We start from the raw sequence: 14,668 nt of genomic DNA, 5'->3' as shown, positions 1-14,668 counted from the left end.
AAGAAGACAAAATATTTTGTCTGCAGAACCCCATCTCTCTGGGACGAGTCAGATTCCTGCCTGTTGGGAAGGCTCTATTTCTGAGGGTCTACAGAGGCACCAGAAGTTGCTTTTGTGCAACTGTGGCAACAGTAGGAAGAGTCCTCCGCTGAAACTGCCCTCATTCAATGGCATCCTTTTCGCAGCAATATGGCATTGTCAGTTCCCTTGATTGCTCTCTGATGCGTAGCTTTAATTGTATCCTTGCTTTTATGTAGAGAATAGAATCATGTTCCCAAGAGGATAGCTGGGAAAATCCACTGCCAGACAAATACAAATAGGAGCCTGCAGAAATTGCTGCTTCGTGGGTGGGCATGGGAGAAAGGAGAAGAGGGAGGACAGCTATCCCTGAAGATTTGGGGTTTATGCATGAAAGGGTCACTGTCCCCCTCTACCTCTACTAGGAGTACAAACAGCAGAATGTTATTCATAGGAAACTGCCTGGATATCGCAGAGGAAACATCCTATGCATAGGAAATTGCCTGTGGAGGAGGGTTTATGTGTGCTGAAAAGCTACCATCCTCCCAAAAAGCGGTCTCTCATCCACACTGGAGCTTCTGTGGCCTAATATCACTGTTGACATAATTATCTATTGCCTTCCTCAATTTTATGCATGTTGCTATGCAATTGAGATCATACTGTACATACAGTTTGCAATCTGCTTTTTTCATTTAATATTGTAGTTAATAAGCCTTGGAGGGTGGGAAAGTTTGGTAAAATCCAGCCATTTTATAGTTGGCAGTGATAGCAGGCAGAAACAGCAACAACAACCAGCACTGCGGTTCAAGTCCTGGGAGCTGGACTAGTCCTGTCCCACCAGTGGAAGGGTTCAGTCGTTTGCACAACTTCATGAGGCAGTGGGCAGTGGTTGGCTCTAGGAGTTGGAATTAAAGGAGTTTTGTTTTGTTTTAATCTGCTCTTAACTTATTTTTTCCCCCAAATTTCATAATAAACCTGTATTATTTTTATAGTCAGAAAAAATTATTTTGAGTGTTTCTTCTTTGTGTTGCCAAGAAAGCAGCAAGGCATTAGAATCTGAATCAGCTACAGAAGAGCAAGCCACCCAGGCTCATCTCACCATGCCTTAGGCTCTTTATCTACGGCCCTCTCACAGTAGAGACTGTAACACCATTACTCTCATACAGAAAATGTATACAGGACAAGGTAAAGAGATTAGCAGCCTCGATCTGGGAGGTGGCCGAGGCTTGTGGTCCACAGCTGCCCAAGCCTTCACACCCGTTCACCAACAAGCCTCTCAGAAGAACATTCATTCACCTTACTTAGGCTCATAACCTCCCAATGTAGGCATCACTGAGAACAGACTGGAACTCGATATCTTTAGACCCTGAAATAAGGAATCAAGCTCCTTTCTTGTCCCACTGCTCACTCACAGAGCTGACTAGTTCTTTAGGCCCAGGAGACAAGAACCTAGGGACCAAAAAATATTTAGGGGTCCACAAAAATATTTTAATATGTTACTGTATCTTTCATATGCCGATAGAGTTGTAAAACATACTTTTTTTTTTTTTTAATGGTGGAAGGGGGCCCACAAAAGCAAATGTACCTGAGATTCACGAAAGTCATAATGGGATCCTGCTCAGCCTATATCAGCTTCATTTTTTCTGAGCCCTACTACAAAATTATCAAGGTGGATTGTGGATCAGATTGCTAACCATTCCTCTCTATTCATCTTCTTTATCTTTCTGATACAAAGGAAACAGAACTTGGGTGTGGCTATTTCACATAACAAGTAACTAGAACAATGAGGTTAGACCGAGACCCCCACAGCAGAATTAGGCAGATGGAGACATATTTAGCAGAGAGCAGAAGAAATAGGGCTTTTAATTGCCCACACAAACAACCATTACAACACAGAAAGGACAAGAAGCCATAACTCTAGGAAATGACTTGGCATTTTCCCTTTTTTTTAAGAATGATTATCCCTTATTCCTTAGGATAAGGTTTTTGCAAAATGTGAAGATACCCTTTAATAACTCTGGTTCTTCTTTTCAAATTAGAGTTATAAATAAATAAGCACAGTTTGCAAACCATTTGATTACGTCTCTGTACTTTCCCAAGATTCCCTAAGGAGGCACTTACACCAATTTTTGCATTATTAATATTTAAATAAAAATTCGAATTGAATTGTGGGACAAAAAGGCATTTACGAAGCACATGTTTGGGCGCAGTGCAGGTTGAGTTTTAGACTTAGGGAGCCAGTGGAACATTTGGTCCCTGCAGGGCAGCAACAGAGTAATGCAGCAAAGAATTGAAAGGAGAGAATACTGGCTTCAAGGGAGGAAGTCAGGGCAGAAACTCCCAGTTTTACTTGGCATCTCTTATTCAGCAGCCACAAATACACGGACCACCAGCAGGAACCAGGAAGCAAGCAAAACAGGGCAGTTGAGCAGGCAACATCAAGTCACAAAGCCCAAGCCATTTTTAAAACATCAAGGAAAAGCTCCTGTGCTTGAAACTTCCCTGGTGGTCCGTTGGCTAAGACTCCATGCTCTCAATGTATGAGGCCCAGGTTTGATCCTTGGTCAGGGAACTAGATCCCACATGCTGCAACTAAGACCCTATGCAGTCAAATAAAATAAAATTTTTTAAAAGTTACTGAACTCAAATCACCCCAAATACCTGTGATACCAAAAAAAAAAAATTTAATTCCAAACACCTTGTTTAAAAATGAGATGACTTTTCAATACATCTTGTTGAAAATTTCATTTTGTAATTTTGTTGTAATTTTCACTGGTAAACATTTATAGAGCTCAGCACTATGCCAAGAGGGTGTATACGACTTCAATAAGTCAGCCCCCAGGGGACTGTAATGTGTTTGGGAAATACAAGAAATACTAGATGTAAATGGATCACAGCAGTATGGGGGATACCTGCTGAATGACACCGGAACGGCCCTGCCTCTAAGTTCTGTGCGGGAGCCAAGAGAAAGGCGAATCCTCAAGTGACTGATGTGTCATTGAGGATCCAGTGGAAAGCAGATGGCACGCTCAAAGGATTTCACTGAAAGTTTAAGAAAATAATGATTGGAGTGTGGGCAGAGTTAAGCCAACTAATCACAGTGGCAAACAGGGCCAGCAGCAGGGAATGCTGGTACCACTCTTGGCCTGTAGGGGAAAAGCAAGGAGCAAGGTTGTGGAGCCCCACTGAGCAAGTGCTGGTGCCTGGAAAATGGGAGCCTCCACAGGAGCTGAGGACAGAAGCTCAGGGTGAGGCCTGGAGAGTAAATCCCCAACCTCTGGTCACCTGCTGGTGCCATCCATAGGCTCAACCAGAAACTGGAGGACAAGGGAGCTAGGAGATGCAGTCATGGAGCACAGATTGGGAGAGAGAAGAGTGGAGAATGGACGTGGTGACGAGTGGAGACTATCCCAGTGCACAGGCTGGACACCTTACTATGGGCTTTAAGAGAGAGAGAGGTCTTGGCATAGTAATGGAAGGGGAAAGGCATCTTGGGCAGAGGAAGACACGCCCATATAGGAAATGGGAAACAATTTATCTTTCAGCCAAGAAATGTGTGCAAAGTGCCTTTTCTTGAGAATAGGCAGGCTGCAACATTCAGGAAGCTTGGAGGAACAGATACACAGAACTCGATCTCGGCACTATGACGTCTGAGGTGGATAATTCTTTGTGCCTTATAGGATGTTTAGCAGCATCCTTGGCCTCAGTAGCATTTCACTCTGAGTTGAGATACCAGAAGTCTTCAGACATTGCCAAATGTCCTCTGCATCCATGCTAAGTCCCTTCAGTCATGTCAGACTCTTTGTGACCCTATGGACTGTAGCCCACCAGGCTCCTCTTTGCATGGGATTCTCTAGGCAAGAATACTGGAGTGGGTAGCCATGCCCTCCTCCAGGGAATCTTCCTGACCCGGGGATCAAACCCGCATTTCCTGTGGCTCCTGCACTGGCAGCAGATTCCTTATTGCTGAGCCACTGGGGAAACCCAAACGTCCTCTAAGCAAATTTTCCCCCAATTGAGAACCACTGGGAACAGAAAGGAAAGAGACTATAACCAGAAATCTGTTGAAACATGGGGCAGACAGGAGACTCTAAAGGCTTAGATCAATACAGAACAGTAAGACAGACAAGAGAAGGACAAATGACACAGACCCTGAAAAAGAGGAGCAGGTAGGCTGTGTGAGGACAGGGGTGGGTGGTCGTGGGTAAATTCCAGGTGTGCAGATTGGACAACAGGTAGGATGACGTCTCCACTGACAGAATGGGGAAGGCCTGAGGATCATCTTACGGAACATGATGTGTCTTCTGTGAACTTACTTGAAAGCAACCAGGTCATTTAGATAAGGCACTGAGTTGAGAATGGAGACTAGGACAAGAGGCATAAATTTGAGTCATCCACACAGAGACAGACTTCTCCTCTCCTATGGAGAGAAGGAAGAGCAGAGAAAACCAAGGACTAAGGTTTTCTCTTTTCTTTTTTTCGGGGGATGGGGGATGGGGTGGGAAGGCATGGTGTGCCTATTTAGAAGAAAAACGTGGGATAGAAACAGAAGGCTCCACAGACAAGAAAACCAGGCAGTTTTCTGAGGTGGAAAATGGGCTGAAGTCCAGCTCCTGCCCCACTTGTCAGTTCCTGTGTCCTGAGGACTCTGCCTGACACGAGCGACCACCTTTTTCTAATGTACAGAGATGCCATATAGGCTGGGGTGGTACTGAGGAGACTCAAAGCTCCCACTGAAGTCACGAGTGTCAAGAAGGGAAGAACCTTGTTGGCCTCACCTCCCCAGTGGTTAATGGTCCTCTTTTATTTTTTCTTTTAATCACTCAAATCTGTAAAGAAGTAGAATTTCCCAGGTGATAAGAATGACCAAGGTGACTTTTGTTATGTTAATGAAGTGACTTTTGAAAGTCACCTAAGGATGGAGGTTGTTTACCAGAAGAACTAGACATGTCATTAGAGAACTGGAAATTTCAGTCCCACTCCCCAGACCCCTGAGGAGGGGCTGTGGTGGGTAATAATTTTATCAAACATGCCTCTGTAATGAACCCTTCATAAAATCACCAAAGGAGAGAGTTCAGCGAGCTTCCAGGCTGATGAACCAAAATGCATCCACATGCTATGGAGCTGGGCACCAGACTGCACAGGGACAGAAGCCCCTTTCTTCTGGCCTCACTCTATGTATCTCTCATCTGACGGTTGCTCTATATCCTTTAATATCCTTTGTAATGATCCTGATCAAGTGAGTAAACTGGTTTCTTGAGTTCTGTGAGCTGCTTCTAGCAAATTAATTGAACCCAAGGGGAGGGTTGTGGGTCCTGTGATTTATAGATAGTTGGTCAGAAGCACAGGTGACAACCTGAATTTGAGACAAACATCTGATTTGGAGGGTAGTCTTGTGGGATTAAGCCCTTACCTGTGCAACCTGATGCTATCTCTGGGTAGACAGCGTCAGAATTGAGTGAAACTGTAGGACACCCTGCAGATGTAGATGGTGTCAGAGAACTGCTTGGTGGTGTGGAGGGAAAAACTGCACACATTGGAACTGGATGCAGAATGATAGGCTACCATAACAATATACCATAGACTGGGTGGCCAAAAACACAGAAATTTGTCCTGTGGGGAGAGAGTGTAATTTCCTCAGTTCAGTCTCACTGCAACAAAGATTTGAAACAATGGGCAAGTGTTACACCTTGGTTTCAGCTTAGAGTTTTATTCAGTAAACAGAAGATGGTGGAATAGCATCACTGCCTCCATAGAAATGAGTGAGCAAGTTCCGGGAGATGGTGAAGGACAGGGAAGCCTGGCGTGCTGCAGTCCATGGGGTCGCGAGTGACTGAACAACAACAAACGAGGGACAGCACGCCCTCAAGGCTTGAGGACAGGCTCACTGATGGGAAGGGCACTGTTTGTTCCACCTGAGGTCCTCACTCTGGTCTGCGGACTTTTCCTTCCTTTCTTTTTCATTGGCTTTCCCCCTTTGTCTGTTTGTTAGCCACTGCCAGTTTGAACTCCTTTTTCCTATTCTAACTACCTAACACTCCCAGTTCTGGAGGCTGGGAAGTCTAAGATCAAAGGTCTGGCTGATTCGGTCCCTGTGAGAGCCCAAATCAAGGCTTATACACTGCAACCTTCTTGTTTGCCCTCACACGGCAAAGAGTCTGAGCTCCAGTCCCTCCCTCTTCTAAAAAGGGCACTAATCCAGTCATGGGGCTCCACCTTCATGAGTTCACCTAATTACCTCCTAAAGGCCTACCTCCACATATCATCACATTGGGGTTTAGGACTTTATCTTATAGATTTAGGAAGACACAACATTCATTCTACAGCAACCAGTAAAAAAGACTGAGAAGAAAGAGCTAACGAGGAAGGAGAAAAACCAAGAGAGTCTGATGTCCTAAAACCAAGGAATGGGTTTCAAGGATAAAAGAGGGATCAATAAGGGTCACATGCTGCTGATAGGTTGAATTGAGGCTAAGAGACAACTTTTAACATCATGTTATTTGATAGCTGGACAAGAGAAGCTTCAGTGGAGAGATAAGGATGAAAGCCTGAAATCAAGGAGATTCAAGAGAAGCTGAGAGGATAGAAACTAGAGGAAGCGAGTACAGACAACTCTTTCAAAGAACTCTGCAATAAGGGGAGCACAGAAATGGGGCAAAGCTGGGGGAGAATACAATGGGAGAAATTACAGAATGTTGATGGGAATGAGGGGAAATGAAATGGTGAAAACATGTATGGTCTACTCTCAACTACACAAGAAATCAGAAACAGTGTGACCTATTTGATGAGTTTACTTTAAAAGATCTTGTGGACCAATATCTGAAACATATTTTGTAAAGTATATGTAAGTTGTGAAACATCATAAACACCCCCAAAACCACTACCCACACCAAGAGCTAGACCACCACCAATCACATATGTCCATGTGCTCTTCTCTCTTGCATCCTGCTTCTCTTAGAAGAAAGCAACTTTCCTCAATTTTATGATCATCATTTCCTTGTAAAGTCATATTCTATTGTATTTATTGTACAATTCTTACACTCATTCTGTTGTACTTATTAACTGAGTGATCTTCAACCTGGCGTCCTGCAGGCTGTCAGACCACTTCGGTCAGACAGCAATATGAAATTACATTCTTACATTTAACCTCCCACACTGAAATTTCATCTTCCAGCTCTAGCTTTGCTTGAACCACCCATTCTCCTGCACGAAGATCATTATTATTCATTCTTTTCTGTATCATTTACCCTGCATGAAAGCTGGAAAGACACATCACACTTTCTCTTGTGCACACACAGAATGGACCCCAGTGACTACAGCATTTTTTTCTCCGGAAAGATGCACCTACAGCCCTCAAATCCCCAGCCTCCCTGTCCAATCCCAAGGCACACACTGCTCAGCAGATGCCCTCACCAGAATCTGGTGGTCCCTCTACAGAGGGAGCAGGAAAGCGGGTGATGGCCAGTGATTCTGTATCCTTTATCACCTAATCTTGCCTGTGGACAAGTGACCATCCTCAAGTCATCTAGAATTCTCCAGGTGTGCAAAGACCTGTAAGACCCTGACAAATGCCAACAGACTGCACCCTTCACAAACAGATGACAGCAGGCTCTGAAAGCCCTCTGCTTTCAGAGGCCCCAGCTCCCCCACTAGCTCATCGATGCTTGAAATTGCTTTAAGGAGAGAAAACAGTTTTCACTCACAATTGCAGAAAACTTTGAAGGCCCTGAATGAACTAACTCATTGATTTAGACCAGTACTCTGGTCTGAAAGATTAGATGACACAATGGGCACCTGAAAAATGGGTATGAAATGACGGACAAGGGTTATAGTAGAGAGCAAAAGGGCTTTTCTTGCTTCCTTGGGCACCTAAAAAAGAAAAATCTTAAAATCACAAGACCTGGAGTCAAATTTGGTCTCACTGCCAGTTTTCTAACCATAGGTTAGTAACTCAACGTTTTAAGTCTGTTGCTTATTCCTAAAATGAAGGTGAATACTTACTTCCAGAGTCACTGTGAGACTTTGAGGCCATTCTAAGCCTGAATATTTTCCTTCTTGCCCTGTTACCTTCAGCACCTCGAGCTCTGTTCCTATCCACACCAGCTCCATCCCCCTCTCTGATCATTACAGAGGTTAAAAGGGAGAAATCTGGAACACTGAATGTAAGTACAAACCCTAACCGTTATTCTCACTTGCTGTGATCTTGGGCGAGTTACTTGACTGCTCTGTGCTGTTTTCTCTGTAAAATGAAGATCATAAGGGTATTTGCCTCATGGAGTTACTGTCAGGATTGAGCAAGTTAAGACGTTTGAAAAAGGCGGGGCGGGGGGGGGGGCGGGGGGGGGCGGGGGTGGTCACTGCAAGAAGCATTTCTGACGATCGTTCCCCAGGGCTTCTCCTCGCCTGATCACTTTCCACAAGCCAAAGCAGCACTGGAAGCTCCTCCACTTCCGCGAACATAAGAAAAGCCTGTACATTGCTACACATTCCCCAAGGTTTCTCAAACTCCCCAGCCTCATCCCTAAACCGTTAGGCCGTCTGTTCCTTCCGCCTGCCTCTCCGAAGCAGATCTAGGCCCCCCAGGCTGGCCCCGGCGGAGCTTGGGCACCCAGGCTCCTCGCGGGGCAGAGGCAGAGGGGCGGGGCGCGGCCACGGGGCGGCAGGGGCGGGGAGGCTCTGTGAGGCGGTGCGGGCGCCGGCCCCGCGGTTGCCAGGCAGCGCGGCGGGCGTCGGCGTCGCCGGGCGAGGGCGCAGCGCTAACAAAGCCAGGTCCCAGCGCGCCTCTCCAGTGAAGCCAGGCGCGCGGTGTCGTCCGGTGCCGGATAGCCCGCTTGGGGCGAGCCTCAGGTAGCCACCCCGAGGGGAAGTGGAGGGAGGGGAGCACTCTGAACAGCCCGACGGTGGCTGGGGTCTGAGGGCAGAGTCCTGCCCGATGGGCCCACCTGGATTCTGAACCCCTCCTATTCACAGAGCCGACTCCTATTCACAGAGCCGAAAGAGGGGACCGCGATCTTTAGGAGAAGGTAACCATGGGTGCGGAGAAGGCACTGGCAAGCCACTCCAGTACTGTTGCCTAGAAAATCCCATGGACAGAGGAGCCTGGTCGGCTACAGTCCATGGGGTCGCTACTAGTCGGACAAGACTGAGCGACTTCACTTTCACACATTAGAGAAGGAAATGGCAACCCACTGCAGTGTTCTTGCCTGGAGAATCCCAGGGATGGCGGAGCTTGGTGGGCTGCCGTCTATGGGGTCGCACAGAGTCAGACACGACTGAAGCGACTTAGCAGCAGCAGCAGCAGCAACCATGGGTGATTATGGCTCTCTACCCAAACTATATGTATACTTTGTACCTATAACTGCCATTTTATGATTTCTTACATGGGGGCAGTGATTTGGGGAAAAAAAAAATCTGGGATCAAATCCCCATTGACTAGCCAAACCCCTGCTTTTTCTTCTCTAACATGGATATAACAATACCTATGGAGGGAGTAAAACTGTGTCCAAAACAGGTCTGTATAGTCAAAGCTATGGTTGTTTCAGTAGTTATGTACAGATGTGAGACTTGGACCATAAAGAAGGCTGAAGGTCAAAGAACTGATGCCTTTGAATTGTGGTGCTGGAGAAGACTCTTGAGAGTCCCTTGGTCTGCAAGGATATCAAACCAGTTAATCCTAAAGGAAATCAATCCTGAATATTCATTGGAAGGACTGTTGCTGGAGCTGAAGCTCCCAATTCTTTGGCCACCTGATGCAAAGAGTTTACTGAAAAAGACTCTGATGCTGGAAAGATTGAGGGCAGAAGGAGAAGAGGGCAACAGAGGATGAGGTGGTTAGATAGCATCACCAACTCAATGGACACAGATTTGAGCAAACTCTGGGAGATAATGGAGGAGAGGCAAGCCTGGAGTGCGGTGGTCTATGGGGACGCAAAGAGTCAGATATGACTTAGGAACTGAACAACAAAAATGAGGGGGTTGCCATGAGGACCAAAGGACATGACTCATACTTTATATAAACTGCTATCATTCGTTCATTCTCCTCATATATGTTGAGTAATGACTGTATTCCAGGCACCAGGCCCAGGTGAGGCATCAGGATCTACTGTGAGCAGAAAGTGACTATCCCTGCCCTCAAGTTTACAGTCTATTGGGAATAGCAGTTGTTCATCAAAAAAATCACACAAATAATGTAAAATTGGAATCAAGTGTTGCCAAAGAAAGCTGAGTAAGGGGTGCTCTGAGAGGGTATAGGTAACAGAGAGAGGTCAGGGAAAACTGAACTGAGACCTGAAGAACCCATGAAACGATGAGGAGTGTGTCTAGGCAAGGGTCACAACCATGACCCTTAGACAACACATAACCATGTGTCCAAAACCCATCATCTCCTATTCCAAACCCAAACAAATACATACAGTCCCTGGTCCTTGGTTCTAAGAGTAGTTCATAGACACGCCTCCTGAGATTCTGGTGTCTGAAGCCTTTCATTCAGGTAACTGCAGGCTTTTGTTTAAATTGTTGAGGCCCTGTTTAGCCCACACCAATAAAACCAAATGGGAAATTGCAAAAACAAATGTATATTTCATATTCAGTAAGACCTATGTTCTTTAGCATGTATGTGTTGGCCTGCCATTTCACATTGGGAGGAATAAGAGGTTATCTGTTGAATTTTAAGATTTGAGGAGGCGGGGCTGGGATGGATGGATAATTTAGGAAGGGCTTGCATACTGAGAGCTTAAAGAATGGAAAGGAACTTCACAAAGCACTGGAATAATGGAATGTTAAGATAGAATGGATCATTCCCCATTATTTTGTATCAGATGTGAATAGATGATCCACAGTGCCCAAAAGAAAACGTTGGTCTTCAGACTCCTTTCCACCCTAAGGAGCTGTGATTCTAAGTCTCTGAGAGTCCGATGGGGACGTGGGAGAGGACTTTGACCTGTCCCTCCTTCAATGTTCACCATTTCTACTGTGGTGTCACCATCTACCCAGTCATCAAACTTTAAAGGGAGTCACCCTAAACTTTTCTCTCTCCTCATCCATCTCTCCCAGTGGTTACCAAGTCCTGTCTCTCCTGTCTCTCCTGTCCCTCCTAGTTGCAATTGTTTTTCAAGGCATGGATGCTCTCCAGAGTCTTCCCCAAAGTGCTGCCGTAGTCTCCTAAGCAGGCTCCTTGCGTCAGGCTTCACTCCACTCTCTTCAGTACATCTCTGCAGCTTTCAGCCAATGTGTGTTTCAGAGTCCAGTAAAGAGAAAGAAATCCTACAACGATTTAACAAAGGAAGTTCAGTGTAACAAATTTTTAACTATAATGAACTGGGATAATGGAAGATTAATTAGCAAGACATAAAGATCCAAAGAGTACAGGAATCACAGATTTAAGAAGCAGTCACCGCCCTTGAGATGGATCACCCAAGAAAGAGATGACCTCCTAAGAGTGTGTCACAGAGGGTGTGGCCACAGCTCATTTGATGGCAGAGAAGTTGAGGTGCCAGGCAGCCAGAAATCCACTGTCTGGGATGCCAAAGAAGCCATGAAAAGGTGAAAGTACACTGGCTGTACTCTGCTGCAAACCTCCCAAGAGAGGTGCCAGGGGAAGCAGCCAGCCACTGGGCGCTGCTGACTGCTGTGCACTACAGCCATTGGGCATTTAAGAGATTGTATACTGCAGATGCTGGAGAAGCTGTGCACTGCGGGATCCCTGCACTGGGGAAACTGCTCATTCCTGGAGCCTAGTGGGAAGAACTTGCAGAACCCAGGAGAGAAGTCCCTTCCTCCTCGAGTATCCCTCCAGCGCCCTCTACTGATAAAGTTTAACATTATGCCAGGCAGCGAAGGAGACCAATCTAAAGGACAAGTTTTTGATGAGGAGGCAGTGTGGGTGAATTTGGAGGAGAGAGGCAATCAATTGATAACTGGAGCATAATGTGAACACCAAAATCTGTTTGAGTGACTCCAGTGCTTAAATCTTCTAGTAGCTCCCTACTCCCCTTAAGATAAAGTTTGAAAGCCTTGCCATGGCAAACCAGGCCTCTTATATTCTAGTGTTGGGCTGTGTTTTCAGCCTTAGGCCCAACCATTCCCCCTTTTGCCTCTCGGCTAGCCCTCCATAATTACATTTCCCTGAACTCTCTCTGTTTTTTGACACCTCTATACTTTTGTCTAGTCCTAGCCACAGAGAATTCTCTCCTTGCTCTCATCAGGAACCTATTCTCTACGTGGCACTGTTCTGGGACTGGGAATGACGGCAGTAAACAAACCAGGCTTATCCAAGTCTCTGTTCAAATATCATCCTTATTTTGGAAGTATTTTCTGACCACCTTCTCTAGCCTTCAGATTAGTAAGATGCCTCATCAAGGAGTTTCTGTTCTTTTATATCTATATCTTGACACTTATTGTACTCTATTTTAATCACTGATTTTCCTGTTAGTCTCTTCCTTTGGCCTATGAGTGCTCTGAGGGCAGGGTGTGTGACTCATTTATTTCTGTATGGCAGTATTTATTTAGTGCTACTCCTGACACATAAGCTGTTATTGGATTAATTGTTTGCCCAGGATCACATAATTAGTCAAAGATAGGCCCAGGACCAGAGTCCTGGTCTCCTGTTTCATGGTAAGGAGGGCTCTTCATTAGAGTTTGATCTGCCCTGTGGGGTCTCTGAAGGACAGTAGCCCTGTATTTTGTGTGGGAAAAGCCAAATACAATGTTAAATATCATCAGGAATGGTAGTGGAAAGAGGAGAGAAATGTAGCCCTGATCTTTTGTTGAAAACTATGGTGCATTCACCCCTCATAGCCCTTGCTTACTTTGAGTCCCTGTATTGGAGGGATGCTATGATGAAATCAGAAGTAGGGAGAACAAGTAAAAAGATGGAAATGATGTGGATGTGGGGAACAGTCTTCACTCTAAGGAAAAGGAGACTTTCATACACTTAAGAAAGACAAGGTTAAAGTGGCCCCAGGTTTGTCTGACAAGTCCCCAGATCAGGGTGGAGGGGTGTGTGTTCCTAGAGGAGGAAGGGACTTCTCTTGTGAGTTTCATAAGCTCCATAAGTGCGATTAGGGATCACAGTTAACACAGAAGTCTGTAAATGGTATCCCTGGGCTTGTGGACCATGATATGAAAATGGAAAGATTCTTTGAAATATGAGCATGGCTAAGTTAAGACGCATCAAAAGAGGTAATTATTCACTTATTAAATAATTGTGGCTCAGCTGGTAAAATAATCCACCTGCAATGCGGGAAACCTGGGTTGGGAAAACACCCTGGAGAAGAGAAAGGCTACCTACTTCAGTATTCTGGCATGGAGAATTCCATGCACTGTATAGTCCATGGGGTCGAAAAGAGTTGGACACGACTGAGCGACTTTCACTTCATTTCATGTGGAGCTTTTAACTTTCAAAATGTGGTACTAGCATGATACATAAGCAATTTGGAGAAATCTGCTAATAACAGAGCCAAGAACCACTATTCAAAAAAAAGGGACAAGGTCAAATAGGACTGCTGTTAGCAATATTGCTGCTGGCATCCAAATCCTGGGTTGACTTGATCCAGGGGTTGGCCCAGGGTAGAAAAAGATCCAGACTTCTGTGAAATAAAGTTGGAGAGGCAAGCTAATAAGAATAAGACAAATCATGCAGAGCCTGAAAGTCAGACAGGGCATCATTTTGTTGAGAAAAGAAATGAAGATCCAATAAAGGTTTTAGAGAGTGATGTGATAAATGAACGGTTAATGCATTTTATCTGGAAAAACTAAACCTTAATTTCCTGGCATTGGAAAATAATTATAATATTAGAACCTATCTACTCATAGATGGCTATAAGGATTAAATGAGATAAGGAAACTTCATTGACTTTAAAGAAAGTGAAAATGTGGATCACTCACTTGTGTCCGACTCTTTTCGACCCCATGGACTGTAACCCACCAGGTTCCTTTGTCCATGGAGTTCTCCAGGCAAGAATATTGGATTGAGTAGCCATTCCCTTCTCCAGGGGATCTTCCCTACCCAGGGATCAAACTCAGGTATCCTGGATTGCAGGTGGATTCTTTGCCATCTGAGCCATCAACGGAAAGCCAAAGGGCTTTCAAAGGGAAGCCCATTGAAAACATTGACTTTCAAGCCCCTCTTAATGATGGGCACCCTTCCATTATTTGCAACTGTGTGGCTGCTGCTGTTGCTGCTAAGTCACTTCAGTCGTGTCCGACTCCGTGCAACCCCATAGACGGCAGCCCACCAGGCTCCCCCGTCCCTGGGATTCTCCAGGCAAGAACACTGGAGTGGGCTGCCATTTCCTTCTCCAAATCATGAAAGTGAAAAGTGAAAGTGAAGTCGCTCAGTCGTATCCGACTCTTTGCAACCCCATGAACTGCAGCCTTCCAGGCTCCTCCGTCCATGGGATTTTCCAGGCAAGAATACTGGAGTGGGGTGCCATTGCCTTCTCTGGGAATATTGCTAATGAGACAATAATCATATTTTCAGGACAAAAAATTAGGACATACTCTGACAAGTAAAAGTTTTGTTCCACTGAAAATGTACTTTTCATGATGCAAATGGGAATATCCATGATATTTCAGTGATTTATGGAAAGAGTCAAACATAATTTTTGAAACTAGGATTGTCCTAGAGAAAATCCATGATATGTAAATGGCC

At 45.3% G+C, this 14,668-nt stretch overlaps 1 protein-coding gene across 1 annotated transcript in view; it reads left to right on the top strand.

Annotated features, from left to right (window-relative positions):
* The first annotated feature begins 8,735 nt into the window (after window positions 1–8,735).
* The window catches only part of ROPN1 (rhophilin associated tail protein 1), a 30,213-nt gene continuing 24,280 nt past the window's right edge, over window positions 8,736–14,668 (top strand). Inside the window, exon 1 of the mRNA XM_055418535.2 lies at window positions 8,736–8,865. The gene's annotated coding sequence lies outside the window, so the exon portion shown is untranslated. The remainder of the gene's footprint in view (window positions 8,866–14,668) is intronic.

This window comes from Moschus berezovskii, chromosome 1 (assembly GCF_049115385.1).
Source record: "Moschus berezovskii isolate FMDL1 chromosome 1, NW_MosBer_1.0, whole genome shotgun sequence".
In the NCBI taxonomy this organism is placed as follows: domain Eukaryota; kingdom Metazoa; phylum Chordata; class Mammalia; order Artiodactyla; family Moschidae; genus Moschus; species Moschus berezovskii.
This window is presented reverse-complemented; position numbering and strand designations above follow the sequence as displayed.